At 37.0% G+C, this 14,914-nt stretch overlaps 1 long non-coding RNA gene across 1 annotated transcript; it reads left to right on the forward strand.

Annotated features, from left to right (window-relative positions):
• The first annotated feature begins 450 nt into the window (after window positions 1–450).
• LOC120515867 lies at window positions 451–14,238 on the forward strand. The gene is made up of 4 exons (XR_005630718.1): window positions 451–491; window positions 4,982–5,043; window positions 12,195–12,283; window positions 13,451–14,238. It is a non-coding gene; the product is annotated as an uncharacterized LOC120515867 (long non-coding RNA).
• Window positions 14,239–14,914: the final 676 nt, after the last annotated feature.

Raw genomic sequence — 14,914 nt, forward strand, 5'->3', positions numbered from 1 at the left:
AACATTTGGATCCTTTGCTGGCACTACAGTCAGGTTAACGTTCTCTGACTCTTTTTTGCTCAATTAGCAGCAGTATGACCTATCATTCGAAAGTGAAATGAACAATAATGCATCGGGCTGCCGCTAGTGAGCAATGTGCAGTGCTACACTGATGTCAGAAATGGGATAAACAGAAGACCTATAGTTCAACTCGGCAAAGCGCCAAGCACCACAAAAACCTAAAACTGTACTTGCTTGTTATCCTGGCATGTATTTGTTTTCTGTTTTATGGTTATTTTTGTTATATTCTGTTAGTTGTGTTTATTATTTATATATTATGTACTGTCCCATTAGAGTTGCATTCATTCCATGTGCATTGTGACTGAAGCCCTATGAGGTGGAGCCAACCTGACACAACTGTTGCTGGGTCCTCCTTCTGGCTTTATATTCCCAGTCAGAAGCGAAACCCTGCAGTGGTGCATTAAGTTTGAGTAAGTGTTGCAGGAGTTTAAGTAAGTATTGCTTTTTGTTTATGTTATCTATTGACATATGTTTAGCTGTTTTATTGTTTTTTGTGGATGGAGTCTTAAGAAGCTGGATCACCCTGACGTCACCCCTTCTCAGTTCTCCCTCAGGCTTTTTAAACTGACTGAGAAAGCTCAGAAATGTGAATCATTAATTGCATTGTTGGAGCATTATGAGAATTGCTTTTTCTGTCTGGATTTATTGCTTTTGGAGATTTTCTTGGATTTAATTACTGGACTATGTATTGGGATTTTGTTTGCTTTGGATGGTCTTTTAGGCTGCTCTTTTGTGAGCCAGGATACTTTTTTGAGTATTTCTTTAGTATTTTTTTTATTTCTGAAAAAAAAAAGCATTTTATTAAGATTCTTTTCTTGCCTTCTTTTTTCGAGTCCATGATTTAAAGTCATCATTATCCTTGCAGGGTGTTTGGCCTGATTTTGATATTTTAATAGTTTTTTTCCAGCTCTCCATTGTTGGGGCCTGCTTTTGCTGAAGCTAGTAAGTACCCTTAGGAGCCTGGCTCAAGACTAGTGAGCCTCTGTTGGGCAAAGCATGTAAGATTCTGACCTGCTGCCTAGCTGTGGAGTTCAACACCCATTTCTCCTTGGAGCAAACTTCAATTCATACTTACTTCCGTAAGCAAGTTTTTCATGAATTTTCTTAATTACAATATATTTTTAACAAAATTTGGAACCTTTCTTTATGCTTTTGAACTTTAAAATAAAGCTCCCCATTGATAAGACTGTGTAGGCTACAGCCTGTGGGTAGCAAGTTGGGAACTTGCAGACTTGAAGTGAGGATTTTCTGAGAAGGCCACTGAAGGAATGACAGACATGTAGAAGTGTATGTGATAAAATAAAGACATACCACATGCACTTCAGAACTGGTCATCCACTTGAAGCTAGCATGGAAGACCAACCAGGAAAATCTTGGGTTGCTGCTAGAAGAGGTGTTGACAAGGTCTGAATGTACATCCCAATCTCTCAGGGCAGTGATGGGGACACTGTGCTGTGAAAATGGCACCGTCCTTTGGATGAGATGTAAAATCAAGGTCTTGACTCTCTGTGGTCATTAAAGATCTTCATAAAGAGTAGAGTGTATCCAAATGTCCTGGCTAAATGGCTCATCATAACAAAAGAGGGAGACAGTCCATCAAAAGACATATTTACAAGGGCAGATTTGAGTGTTAATCAATCAACCTAAACAACAAATATTCTGAGTCTGGCAGGAAATGGACTTCCCCAAAGTAAAACCTAAGAAGATACAAGCTCCAAGCAGACCATAACAGGAGCCAGGATTTGAACTCAGGACACTGGAGGTGTGAAGCAGAAGTGCTAACCACTGAGTCTCTGAGCTGCTCTCAAATGAACAGAAAAGCTAAAACGGAGACAGTAATTATCTACATTCTCAATTGCAAGCAGCGTCGTTCTGCCGGCTTCCCAGACTGTCTGTGCTTTCACACTAGCAGTCTGACAACGGGTTGTAGCTTGCCTTCTTTTGACCAAAGTTGGTGTTTTGTTTTGCAAAGTGAGTTAACTGTCTTGATTTGGTGTTTAGGGCATAATGTGCGAGCTCCAACATACAACAGGTGGCAGAGTTACTGCTGACACTTTTAATAAATAAACGGGCAAAAAATTATTAATGTATTTTAATAGGTCTTCATCTCACACACTACCAGATTTTTTCAACTGATTTGTCTGAAAGGAGGTTGGATGATAATCTGTAAAGAAACATTGGACATTATGCTGAAGTTAAATATTCACACCAAGTAAATTTTTATTTTTGTAATGTAGTTTTTATAGGAAAATTAATCTTTTTAACCATACATAAACTGTGTTTCATGAGTTCTTACATTATGTTTATTTAGAAAATCATCATCTAATAATACCCACCATTAACAAATTTCCAAAAATATATTTTTAGGTTTGTTTCTCCTGTTTATGTGCAGTTTTTACATATTCCTGTGTTTTTTTTTCCTGGTTACTTTGGTTTTCCTCTTACATCCCCTAAGGCATATACATTCTGTTAATTTATAATTCTAAATTGGCCCCACGTCAACATCAGTGTGCCTGTGTGTGAGATTTGCTCCTATGATAGACACTGTTCAGGGTTTTTTCTTGCCTTGTGTTTAATGTTGCAATTACAGGCTGCAGCCTCCCGGATATACCTGGATTAATAGGTTATTTTATAGTCATGTGAAAATGAAAGTACATATGTGGACAAATCCAGATTAATTGAAGCAGTACCTGTAGACGAAGGTGATATAACATTCATCATTCCACATTTACATTATGTAATCCATTGTATAACTGAAATAAACATAAATGCATATTTCATATGTTGAAAAAGTAAGTTCACCCCTACATTTATCATTACCTCAAATACCTAAAATTAGAATCAGATGTACCAAATTAGGTGTAAATTATTGGAACATCATTTAGAGAGGTTGTTGGAGGATCTCAGAGATTTTGTTTGGTTTGCTCTTTGTTATTGAAGTGGGAGTTATCACCATGCCTAGATTGCAGAAGCTCTCTGAGTCCTTCAGAATGAACGCTATAGATGTCAATTAGTCTAGGAAGGAATAAAAAAAAATCTTAAAACAACTGGAAATCAACCATTCCATTCTCCAAGTGAGCATCTACAAGTGCAGAAGTCTTCAAACAAATGCCAATGTGTTTAGGCCAAGATGTTGATAGAAGTCTCCAAGAACCCCAGACTTTCAGCATGGGACCTTCAGATAGCTCTTCCTACTGTTGATGTCAAGAGGCTGTTCAAATCAGATCCACTTGGGAGGGTTGCCTCGAGGAAACATTTGTTTTCTAGAAGTAACACTGAGGAAAGACTAAATTTTGCCTATGAACACTCAGACAAAGACATGGGGTCAGAGTTATAACATGTGTATACGGACAAAAACAGGCTTGAAATATGCATACACAGCTTTCCTACCAAAAGTCAGGATTTACAGAAGAAAACTTGAAGGAAAGTTTCTGTATATTTATGCCAACTATCACCTTTTAGTACTCAACATATTGGATAAAGTGGGAAATGATGACATTCTTGATTAAGTAGGAAAATGCATAAAAGTTAAATGACAACTCACACATATAATAATTCGTATCACCAAGCTGTTTTTATAATCTGTATTGACATGACAAAACATATTAAATCTCAAAAGTAATGAACAAGATATATAGACTATTTATTAGTTTCCTTTTATGAGCACCAATGCTGCATATTTACACTGAAGAACTTTATCAGTTTATATAAGCTTACTGTTTTTAACTGTGATTCACTCCCTACATACAGAAAACTAAAAATACCATGCCTTATAGCCTGTTTATTGCCCAAATTGTTTCACACAGCATGGCTTGTTTAGCACTGTGTGAAGACAATGCAAATTGTCAAATAAGACGAGAACAAGTTGTTAGAGACTGCTCAGATTTTTTTCCCATGATGACGACTGGAATCTGAATCAATTAATCCTTTTAAAAGACATCCTCTTGGAACTATGTGGTGAGCTGATACTGACATTAGAGAGACAGACTGTCCAAAACTGGGGTACACATCTAGGTTTTATCAAGGGTTGGCTTTCTGGCAATAAGTACCCACCAGAAAGAACTGGCCGACATGTCAGGAATACTCAGTCAAGCTTCAGTTTCATCAAGCCCACTGTGATAGAAACCATTGATTGATGAGATGCTAAATTCAGTTTCTGCATGGTTTGGTTCAACATGTCAACATAAAAAGGAAATTTGTTACAGTGTTCAGTTTTCCTAACATAATTGGGCAATTGAAAGCACTTATACTGCAATAAAGGCATCTAGTAAGAACAACACTACTTTTATTAACCGTAAGCAGTGACATTCTATTAACACACAAGTCATCTTTGATGCCAAGATGAAACTGACAAATGTTGTGCTTCAGTGACCTGGGTCAACCTATGATTCATTTATTTTGTAGAGTACCATGGGTCAGACGACTTGTTAATGGTGCTGTATGTGATGGCGGGCTTGATGGTACGGTAATTGGATGAACTTTCAGCAGTTATATGACCTATGCTATTCATTGTAACAGCAATCATGTCATTACTTGTGCCAGGTAATAGTAGCTACTTGCTCAGATGGCTGCACTTTATGCCCTTCCTTGACTACAGAGCGTACAGGAGAGAGGCGTTTCAGTGCAATAAGGAGTGCACCATAGAACTCCACAAATGCAACTGGTGGTATCTGGATGCGTCAGGTGATAGGCTCCTCTACGAGTCAATGAAAGTCTTCAGCATTGTGATTGCATATGTACAAGGTTCATAGCATGGTCCAATTATGGTTGTTTCAGTGTGACAACTGGCTCAGGTCAAGGCATATTCACCTGTGCCCATTTACAAGAGGACTGTGATTTATAAAAGTAAATTGTGTAGAAATGTGCTTACGCCAGGTTTTATACATACATCTTTTCACGTTTCAATCTAAACAAATTCCAGGTCTTCTGAAACAACGTGCTATGGAAAGATGAGGCAGAGACAGAGTTCTAAAGACGTGCAGGGTAAGTGCATTGACAATGCTAAATTAGTCCAAGTTGTATTTGTGTTCACCCTGTGATGGGCTGCGGCATAATCCAGGGATATTTTCTGCAGGTTTAGAAAATGTTTGGCTATATATTTTGTTCATGTAAACTATTAGCATTCAATAAAAGTCTTCAGTGACTTTTGCTATCTTAAAAATGTAGCAAAACATCAAAAAGCTGTTTTCAGCCCATAAAATATAAATTAAAATAAATTAACATTAGATAACAATATTTCACTGCTGATACAGAGTTTTCTGAGAAATAGCCAGTGCTTTTCTTTAATATATGTGTCTTGCCACTCAGAAATACAACTTACATTTGCTCGTCTTTTTTTAAGTTCTCTGAACAGCCCTGTCTTCATTCGAAAAAGAATGTGACAAACAGTTGTATTTCTTCAGTAATTAATGTTAGACCCAGAACAACTATTCAGAAAAGTAAACCAGATGGTAAGGACATGTAAAAACTTGCTTCCAGCTGTAGAGCTTAAAATAGTGATCAGAAATGCACATTAGATTCATGAGGACCATAGCTGAAAATAGTGAGTTTTAGATAAGCTAAAACAATGATTAACTCAAACTTGTAAACCATACAAAATTATATGTCTTAATTGTGCCACCCAAATCACATCACAAGATGACACAAACCTGATTTATTAAGGCCACATTGTTTGGTCTGTGCACAGCAGAAGAGTACACAGCCACCAACTCAGCCTGAACGAAACCTTGAAAGTAAACATGTCTTGAATATATCAAGATGCATCAACAACAGTGTTAATGATTAAAAATTAAATTGAATATTACAAGTACACACTCATGAAACACTTCATGGAATATCTTATCAATAGCCAGAAAATATATAACACTCAACTAAAATTTGACATTCGTAAAAGTAATTCACAGCATAATCGTTCCATCATCTGCATGTGTAACAGATAGCTAAACACTGGCTAACTTGGAAATGAAAGAACATCAGAACACTGGAAGACTTTGAGAACAAGGCCCTTTAGCCAAACAAGGTCACCAATCCTACAAATCCATCTGTCCATTTCCTTAACGTCACCTAATCCAAAGCAGGGTTGTGGGACAGCTGGAGCCTATCCCAGTTAGCATTGGGTTAATTTCTCCAAAATAACCTCACGTCAAGTTTTGAAGGCCTCCAAAGTACTACAGCATATCAAACTACAGGGTAACTTATTCCATGAGTCTATATTTCTCTGTGTGATGAAAAACTTTCAAATAAACATTCAAAATCTACCCTTTGTCAATTTCTATCTATGCCATTGTGTTCTTGTTAAAAAATTTATTTTAAAGTAATTGACTCAGTCCATTGTACTAATTACATTCATTATATGTAACAATTCAATTATGTGACCCCTCAGTCTCCATTTGCTTAAATTTAAAAAAAAGTTCAACTCCTTCTATCTTTTCTCATAGCTCATACCTTGCAGTATTGGCATTAGACTGGTCACTCTTCCCTGTACTTTCTCTAGCTCTAGTCTTTTTTGTAATATGGAGACCAAAACCACACACCAGGCTTTATATAACTTTATATTACTTACATAAACCAAGTATAACCTCCTTTCACTTGTACTCCACATGCTGTGCTGTATAACCCAATATCCTATTAGCCTTCTTAATTTCTTCTGAACACTATCTGGATGAAGATGGTGAACAGTCAAATACAATTCTTGGATCCTTCTCATAAGGTGTACTTTCACATTTCAAACATCTCATTGTGCATTTAAATGTAATATTTTTACTTCATATGGGTAATACTTTCCATTTATTTACATTACATTTCATTTACCACACATCTGCCCAAGCCTGTATTCTGATCATGTTCTTTTCTAATGATCTGGCTGATTCTACATTATCTGCCATTCCACCTAGTTGGGTAGTATCTTCAAACCTTAAGGAATACTCCTTCAAAAAATTGTGTTTTTATATGTTCCTGACTCCTATGTAGTGTGTATTGAAGCTTAGGAAATCATTTTTAATCATATGTTTTTGTGGAGAATGGACATAACAAGGTTTCTAAGAGAACAGCATACAATATCAAAAACATCCATTAAAACAAATCTCATTACTGATGTTGCATAATCCACACGTCAAATCATCCAGTCATATGCTCACAATGTGCAAAACACATGTATCTTTTTCTACATTATTGTTAAATAAGTAACTCTCGAAAACAAAAATACCATATATACTCGCATTTAAGTTCTCCCTTAAGAGCATCACTTATCTATGATGGAGCGTTCGATCAGAAGAAAATATGAAGCTGGCCTTAAAATAAAAGTCGTTGAAGTGGCGAAAGAAATTGGTAACTGCGTTACTGCAACAAAATTCAATGTGTCTGAGAAACTGGTGTGAGATTGGAGGAATCAAGAAGATGTAAAAAAAAAAGTAAATGTCGCATTTTTGAACGGGCGTATAAGTCCTGGTCTGATATTATGATTGATTTCTCGGGTTTCAAGACCTGACATATACGTGAGTATATACGGTAGTCTGCAAATAGGAAGCTACTTCACATGTAGTTGTGTTTTTGATAAAAGAAACCTGCTTCTCCTCCTCATTTATTACTCAAATGTTCAGCCAAAAATACATGTGTATTGCATTTAGAGAACATATACATGGATGACTTGATGTGTGTATCATGCGACACAAGTAACTTGAAATTTTTTCGTATTGTTGTTTGCTGTTGTTCAGGGCTGATCATCATTGGGTCCCATTTTATCAGAAACTTTGCTTGGCAGGGAAGCATGAGATAAATTTTTTTCTTTGCCGTCACCACAAACTGCATAGAGCAAGTAAAAAAAAAAAATTAAAAATTACTAAAAAATAATTTTTGGGTGGAGTATTCTTTCTAACATCACCTAATCTAAAAGTATTCATCTCATCAGAACCCTTTGCTTCCAGTGTTTAAACCAATTTTGTGCCACTCTACACACTGTACCTTGAATTTCCACTTCTTTTAGTTTAATCGCTTGCCGCTTATGTGGTACCTTACCAAAAATTTGTTGTTTTCTATAAAATTTCAGAATATTAGTGAAATCTTTCCCTTGTAAAACCATGCTGACAATTGACTAATACATCTGTTTTGGACATGTGGTGCTTGATTGTTTTCTTTATAATTGTTTTGATTAATTTGCCCATGATCCATATTAAGCTTGCTGGCCTATAGTTACTTGGATCAATTTGATCCCTTTTTTTATAAAAAGAGATAACATTTGTTAACTTTCAGTCCTTAGAAATATCCCCAGTGTGCAGAGATTGGTGAGAAATGCACATCAGTAGTTTATATTTTATTTGTATTCCATAATCTCCTTAAGCACTAGAGGAGGAATACTATCTAGTTTCAGCAGTTTGTTTGATTTCACCCTTTTTAATCAAAGAAAACCCATCTCCTGCTAAATGTTCTAAATCACTGAGTACCTTTGCTTTAATGATGACTCAAAGGCAGAAGTAAAATTCAAGCATCTACATTTTGACTTTGCATTTATTTTCCTTAACTATTCTCTCTTCCCATTTTTCTTTTATCTCTTCTTGTGAAAAATCAAAACTTCTCAAAGGCTCAACAACAGACAGATTGGAGAGTATTAGTGGGTGACAGCTTCAACAGCCTGCAAGCATAAATACTACACATACAGAAAAGTGGCCTTTGAACTGTGAACTTGGCTCTATGTGACTATGGCTCACAAAAAGGAAAATAGTCTAACTTTGATACTGATGTCATGTGTGTGACCATTCTGCTGAAATAAAGAGGTCTAAGCCAAAGGAGATATCTGACTATGTCATCGACAGCCATGAAATTGTTGACCTAAGAGAAGAACGGCACCCTCATCCTAGTGCCACACCTTAACAAACCTTTTAAAAGGATCCCTGTATCCCACCCTTAATTGTCTTTGGAAACAGCAGCATTCATTCTGTTTCACTAAAGTGAAGTTCAATAGTTTCTACTGGTGCTTTGCTGTGACAACACTGAGTATGTACTTGGCCGCTGCTGCGCAGGTATTTTGCTAGTAATAAATAAATGAATGACAGGCTTCATCACCAAAACTCTGGCACCCCAATGGTCCCACATACACCTTCAAGGCAGATTAAACATTTGTTTGGAATGTATAATATGCCCTTGAGTTAAGCACACATCACTGCCACCGTATACTGTAAGTGTTCAAGACTAGTTGTATAAAGACCAGTTAACTGATAACACATAAATCTGTACTGCCTAAGCAGACATTTTCTAATAATAAATATTGAGAGTTTGAGAAAAAAGGCAAAATGCATCCTTCAAATCAAAAGAAAATCTGTACAGTATAAGGGAAATGCTTAAGCATACAATATACATAAAGAAAGTGGAAGAAATGTAAAATGTTTAAGTCCATATGATTATCTGTTCATAATTTTATTTTATGGATTTATTCAGCACAATTTGGGGAATTAGCGAGAATCTGTTATTCTACAGGAACTAATCTGGGAAAGGAGCAAATCAAGTCCATTCCCTCCCTCTCTCTTTCTGAATGTGAACAATCAGTGATGGAATAGCTAATGTTAAAGTATAACTTCACAAGTAAAAAAAGACTGAGAAGCCCAATTACAAGACACGGTGAACAGCAGGAACATGCAGGCAGGGTGCAAAAGAGCCAAAAGAAGGCCACAAAGTAAAATTAATTATAGGTGTCATGATGGCTGAACCTGCCAGGAGGCAGTGCCTTATGGTGATCCCAGGCTGTTTTGGCAGCTCATAATCCTTGAGTCATTTGACCCTCAGGGGAGCCTTTAAAAATTCGCCCCCACACATTTGTCACTTTAGTGAGGTGTGAAGAGTGCGGAGCAATTAATCAGCAATGGGAGGAGCAAGGTAGGACAATGCAGAGTGAGGAACTGGAAAACTATTATCTGTTGTGGGAAGGTGAGCCAATCGGCAAATGGAGATCAGCATCTGTGTGTGTTCTGCTCTGAGCAGCAGCAGGGTTTGTTTTGTTCATTTCTATTTGCATTGTTTTCTTTCTCTGTCATTCTTCTTCTGTACGTGGCTACAGAGAAATAAAACAATTTGTTTGGGCTTTACACCTCATTGACTCTTGTTCATCATCTTGAGAGGTTTTCATGGGGTCAGTCCTTTGAGAGAAAAAAAAACATTGTGTACTTCTAATAAATTGTTTTATTATATATATATATATATATATATATATATATATATATATATATATATATATATATATATATATATATATATATATAATGTCTTCTCCTCAATGTTTTATATTTAAAGATACAGAATGGGTTACCTTTTAAGAGTACAAATGAATGATTCTGAGATATATATCTTTGTTTATTTATTTAAGGTTTCTATAGAGATGCATGCGAGAAAGTGTGTAATTAGGACTCTATTTCTGGACTCACATGGAGATTTAGAGATGTCTGCAACAGGGAATACAAAGAAGTCCTTCCCACAATTTGGAGCTTACTAATTTAAATCACTCTCGGTGTTCTTAACTGGTTGAGTTAGTTTATAATTCATTTATTATAAAAATAAGAAGAATTAATGCCATCATGTCTAAATATACCATGTGTACATAAAAATATAAGCTAAGGGAGATTTGTTTAAGAGAAGTCTGAAATTTATCTTTAATTTTTATGCTACTGCTCACTCACTGTTTTTAGTCTTTTAGTTTTTCATTAAGGCTGGAGGCTTATACAAACACTATACAAAATATACGGAAACATGTGTGTCATAAAATGAAACAACTTATGCACATACAAGTAAAATTCTAATGTTAAAAAATAAGTTGTTCCATTAAATGTATTGATCTTCTCATAATACAACACAACCTGTACAGGGTGTAAAGCTCTTTAAACAAGTGTGTCCATTACTATTATTGCTGAAGTCATGGGGGAGCAACTCAGCGCATAGCCTCACTCAGTCAAGACCAGTTCATGTAAATGGTTTTAAAAGCATCTAGTGATAGTCTGGGATTCAGCATCTTTAGTGTTACCTGGGGTCTTCGGTGTTTCAGTTCTTTTAGAATCAGGCATCTCTCCTTGGTGAGCCAGCTGGGGTTGATCAGCCCTGACTTGCATCCCAGCAGTGTTGGTCCACGGGGCATTTCTTCTTATCTAGAGCCATCTGTAGGATTTCCCTGCAGCCTCTATGGCTGCTTTGATGGCTCTGCTTCTTACTACACCTACACAATGCCAAGCTGAGTGTTAGTTTTGCAGAGTGAGTGGCCAATGAATCCTCAGTACTTGACTTCGACGGGGTCACACTGTGCTTTCCATCTGTTCCAAACATCAGCTTCTCCTACTTACACTTATTTTCCTCTTACTGTCTTCTTCAATCCTCTTTGCCCAGTATACTGTTAGTTCCACCATGACATCCTGGCATGAAGCCTCTGACAGAACGACCATGTCCAACCTCAGTGCTGTTGTCGCTATGGTGTCTGGAAACGTTAGTCATCTCGCAGGTTGACTTTTAGCTGCAAGCCTGAAGCAGTTATGAGTAGCCCTCCTGATGTTCTCTCCTGTGGTCGCAGCTCTTCCACTCTCATAACAGAGGAAACTAGTGACTTGCCTGGATGGTGACTTTTGGTATCATTGATAGCCATGTTGGTGGTTTCTACTACTGCCTTAAATGCTTGACTGTGCCACCAGTGACAGCAACCCTCATATACATCACTGGGACTGCAGATGAAATTGGAGAACCCAGAGAAAATGTGGACCCGTGTTGAATGTTCAAAAAACACAAAGTAACCAAGCCAGGACAACAATGCTGAAGCTACTGGGAAGCAGTAATCAATTTGACACTGGTACACAATTGACTGGTATACAGTGACATTGCTAAGATGTCATCTAGGGGTGAGCATTTGGGAATGTAAGAAGGTCAACTAAATACGAAAATAAACTAAAACTTTACATTGGACAGACAGGCATTACCCTTACTTGTAAAATGTTGTTTGTGGCAGTAATGCTGTCTTCTAATTCTCCTTAGTTGCAATCTTCTAATGTAGAGCTGATGTGGATAAATACTTATATTGCCTGGCTATTTAGTAAAACCTTGATTTGCAATGTTTTTTGGCTTACCTTACAGTGTGTTGCTAAGCATCATAATTTCTGTTTCTCTGATTTTAGAACACACCTTTCATATAGACAGGCGCGACTAATTTTGCCTGAAGGCAACTAGAAACAACTGTTGTGCAGCCATGTGGAACCACAGTTACGTAAGTCCAATTTTAAATCAGTATATATGTGCAGATCATTTTTTACAATGATGAAGGGTTCATACTTTTTAAAGAGTGTTTTAGAACTCCAAATTACATTTATATTTACATGCTTTGGGTCGCCGTGTTTCTGTATAACTGCAGGCTTTCCAGTAGGAAAATTCAAGTGATTGCCCTTTCAGATGGTAATTCCAAGTGGAACAAGTCAAGTCAAATCAAGTTGGGGAGCATGCACTGGTGCAAATCATGTGTACAGAGGGTAATACCATTTTTGGCAACACTAGGCACAAAGTAGGAAACAAACCTGGACAATGTGCCAGCACAGGGTACACAAGGGCACACACCCATGCTCACTCACCCACAAAGAAGCCAATTTACCTAATATACAGGGCTATTCGAAATGAAAGAGCAGATTTCAAAAATTTATTTCAAACAAACTGTATAAAACAAAAACACATTCCGCACATAACTGGATAGAGGAAAGTTCAAAGTTTAAAAGCCCACCTAAAAGTAGCAATGAATGCCACTGAGCTCTGTTTCTCGTTTATAGAAAAATTGTGACAACACCACAAGAGAAATTATTTTGCATGCTGTAATTTGCGAAGTGTGAGTCCATTGCTCAAGTGCAATGTGAATTCCGCTGATGGTTCAACAAACAGCCATCTCGTCATAAGCAAATTTACGAGTGGCATAAAAAACTTGTAGAAGAAGGTTGCATATACAAATGTAAAAGCACTGGTTGTTCACACAGAAAATGTTAAACGTATCCAAGGTGTGTTTGAACGGAGCCCTAGGAAATCTACATCACGTGCAAGCATTGAACTTGGAATTCCTCAAACAATGGTATAGCGTGGTCTTAGACAGCATCTGCATTTGAAGCCTTACAAGTTACAATTAGTGCAGGCATTGCATCCTGACGACCATGAAAAAAGGTTTGAATCTTGCACTGGAATTCTGGAAGATATGGAAGAGGACAATTTTCCTGACCGACTAATTTTTTTGGAGGAATCAACTTTCCATCTGTCTGGTAAGGTTAATTGCCACAATCTTAGAATTTGGGGTATGAAAATCCTTGCATAGTTGTCGAATATGAAAGAGACTCACATAAGGTAAATGTGTTTTGTGCCATTTCTGCAAGCAAAGTTTATGGACTTTTCTTTTTTGCAGAGCAAACTGTGACTTGATTTCCATACCTGGACATGCTACAAAACTGGTTGTTTCCCCAACTTCAAGAAGATTCGAATGACTTAATTTTCAAGCAAGATGGTGCCCCACCTCATTTCCACTTGGAGGTCCAGTGTTACCTGAACAACACCATTCCAGGACGATGGATTGGAAGAGGTGGACAACAAAATCTTGCTCATCAAATATGGCCTCCCAGGTCTTCAGACCTTACCCCTAGCAATTTTTATCTATGGGTGTACATTAAAGAAAGAGTGTTTGTTCCACCTATGCCCGCTAATCTTCAAGATCTGTGACATCGAATTGAGGAAGCTGTGAATTCAGTAGCTAAGGGACCAGTTGACTCATGCTTTCGAGTTTTAGATTTATGCTTTTGGTGCTTGGGTTTTCATCATTGAGGAATCCAAACTGAGTATTAGGTTGTATTTTTCTTTTGTAATTATGATAATTGAAATGTATTTGTAATGTTTTGGATAAGATTTCATTTTTTACAGGCACCACTAGGTTTATGGGGTTTTGATTCCCCATTGCTATTGTTCTGGATCCTGAAAATTCTCTTCATGTCATACTGCTAGCATGATGGAAAAGAAGTTCACTTCTGACATCATATATCTGTCTGAGGTTGTTTTTCTTACAGTCGTAACACTCCTAACTTTAAAGATTGTGTAATATACAATATATTCTAATATACAAAGCAAATGTAAAACAAACTAACCCTGAACTTTACAACTAAAAAACTTTAATAAAATAAACAAACATTGGCAGAAGTTAAATAAAATGAGCTGTTCAATTGCACTAGGGCTCAAGAAGTCATCATTCCTTCATGTCAATAGACCAGTTTTGTAACATGTTAATTCAAAATCACTTGCAATTATAATGTTGATATATATTGATTGCTGCTGCTTGCTTTTTAATTTCATGCCAAGTCTGCCTCAGGATGCTTGGTATTCAAATGTTTTACAGTGTTTACAACATAACCAGTTTCTTCTTTTTTGTTCAGTGAAAGATTTATCTAAATTCTGTTTGGTTGCCAATGTCAAGCTATCTAAATTCACCATCATAATGTTTTTGCAAGCATCTTAGCAATCAAAGGATAAATATGGCATCACAATTTACATTATAAGATATACAATATATGCACAATATATGTGTATATTTTTTTTGAGTAGGGAGGAGTGGTGGCTCTGAGGTAGGGATTTACACTGGTAATTGGAAGGTTGACTCTATTTTGTTGGGCCATTGAGCAAGGTCCTTAACCTGCAATTGCTCTGTCTTGGATAAGGCATTAATCTGCATCCAGCCCTGCATGTAGGCCCTCCAACCTGCAGGGAAAACATGAGGGTTGGTGGCAGAATTGGCACTCCACATACCATAAAAAAACCTCACACTGTTCCAATCCATCTGAACTAGTGTGGCGCTGAGGTGTCACCCGTTGCATGGCTTCAGTTG

Source organism: Polypterus senegalus, chromosome 15, assembly GCF_016835505.1.
Source record: "Polypterus senegalus isolate Bchr_013 chromosome 15, ASM1683550v1, whole genome shotgun sequence".
Taxonomy (NCBI): Eukaryota; Metazoa; Chordata; class Cladistia; order Polypteriformes; family Polypteridae; genus Polypterus; species Polypterus senegalus.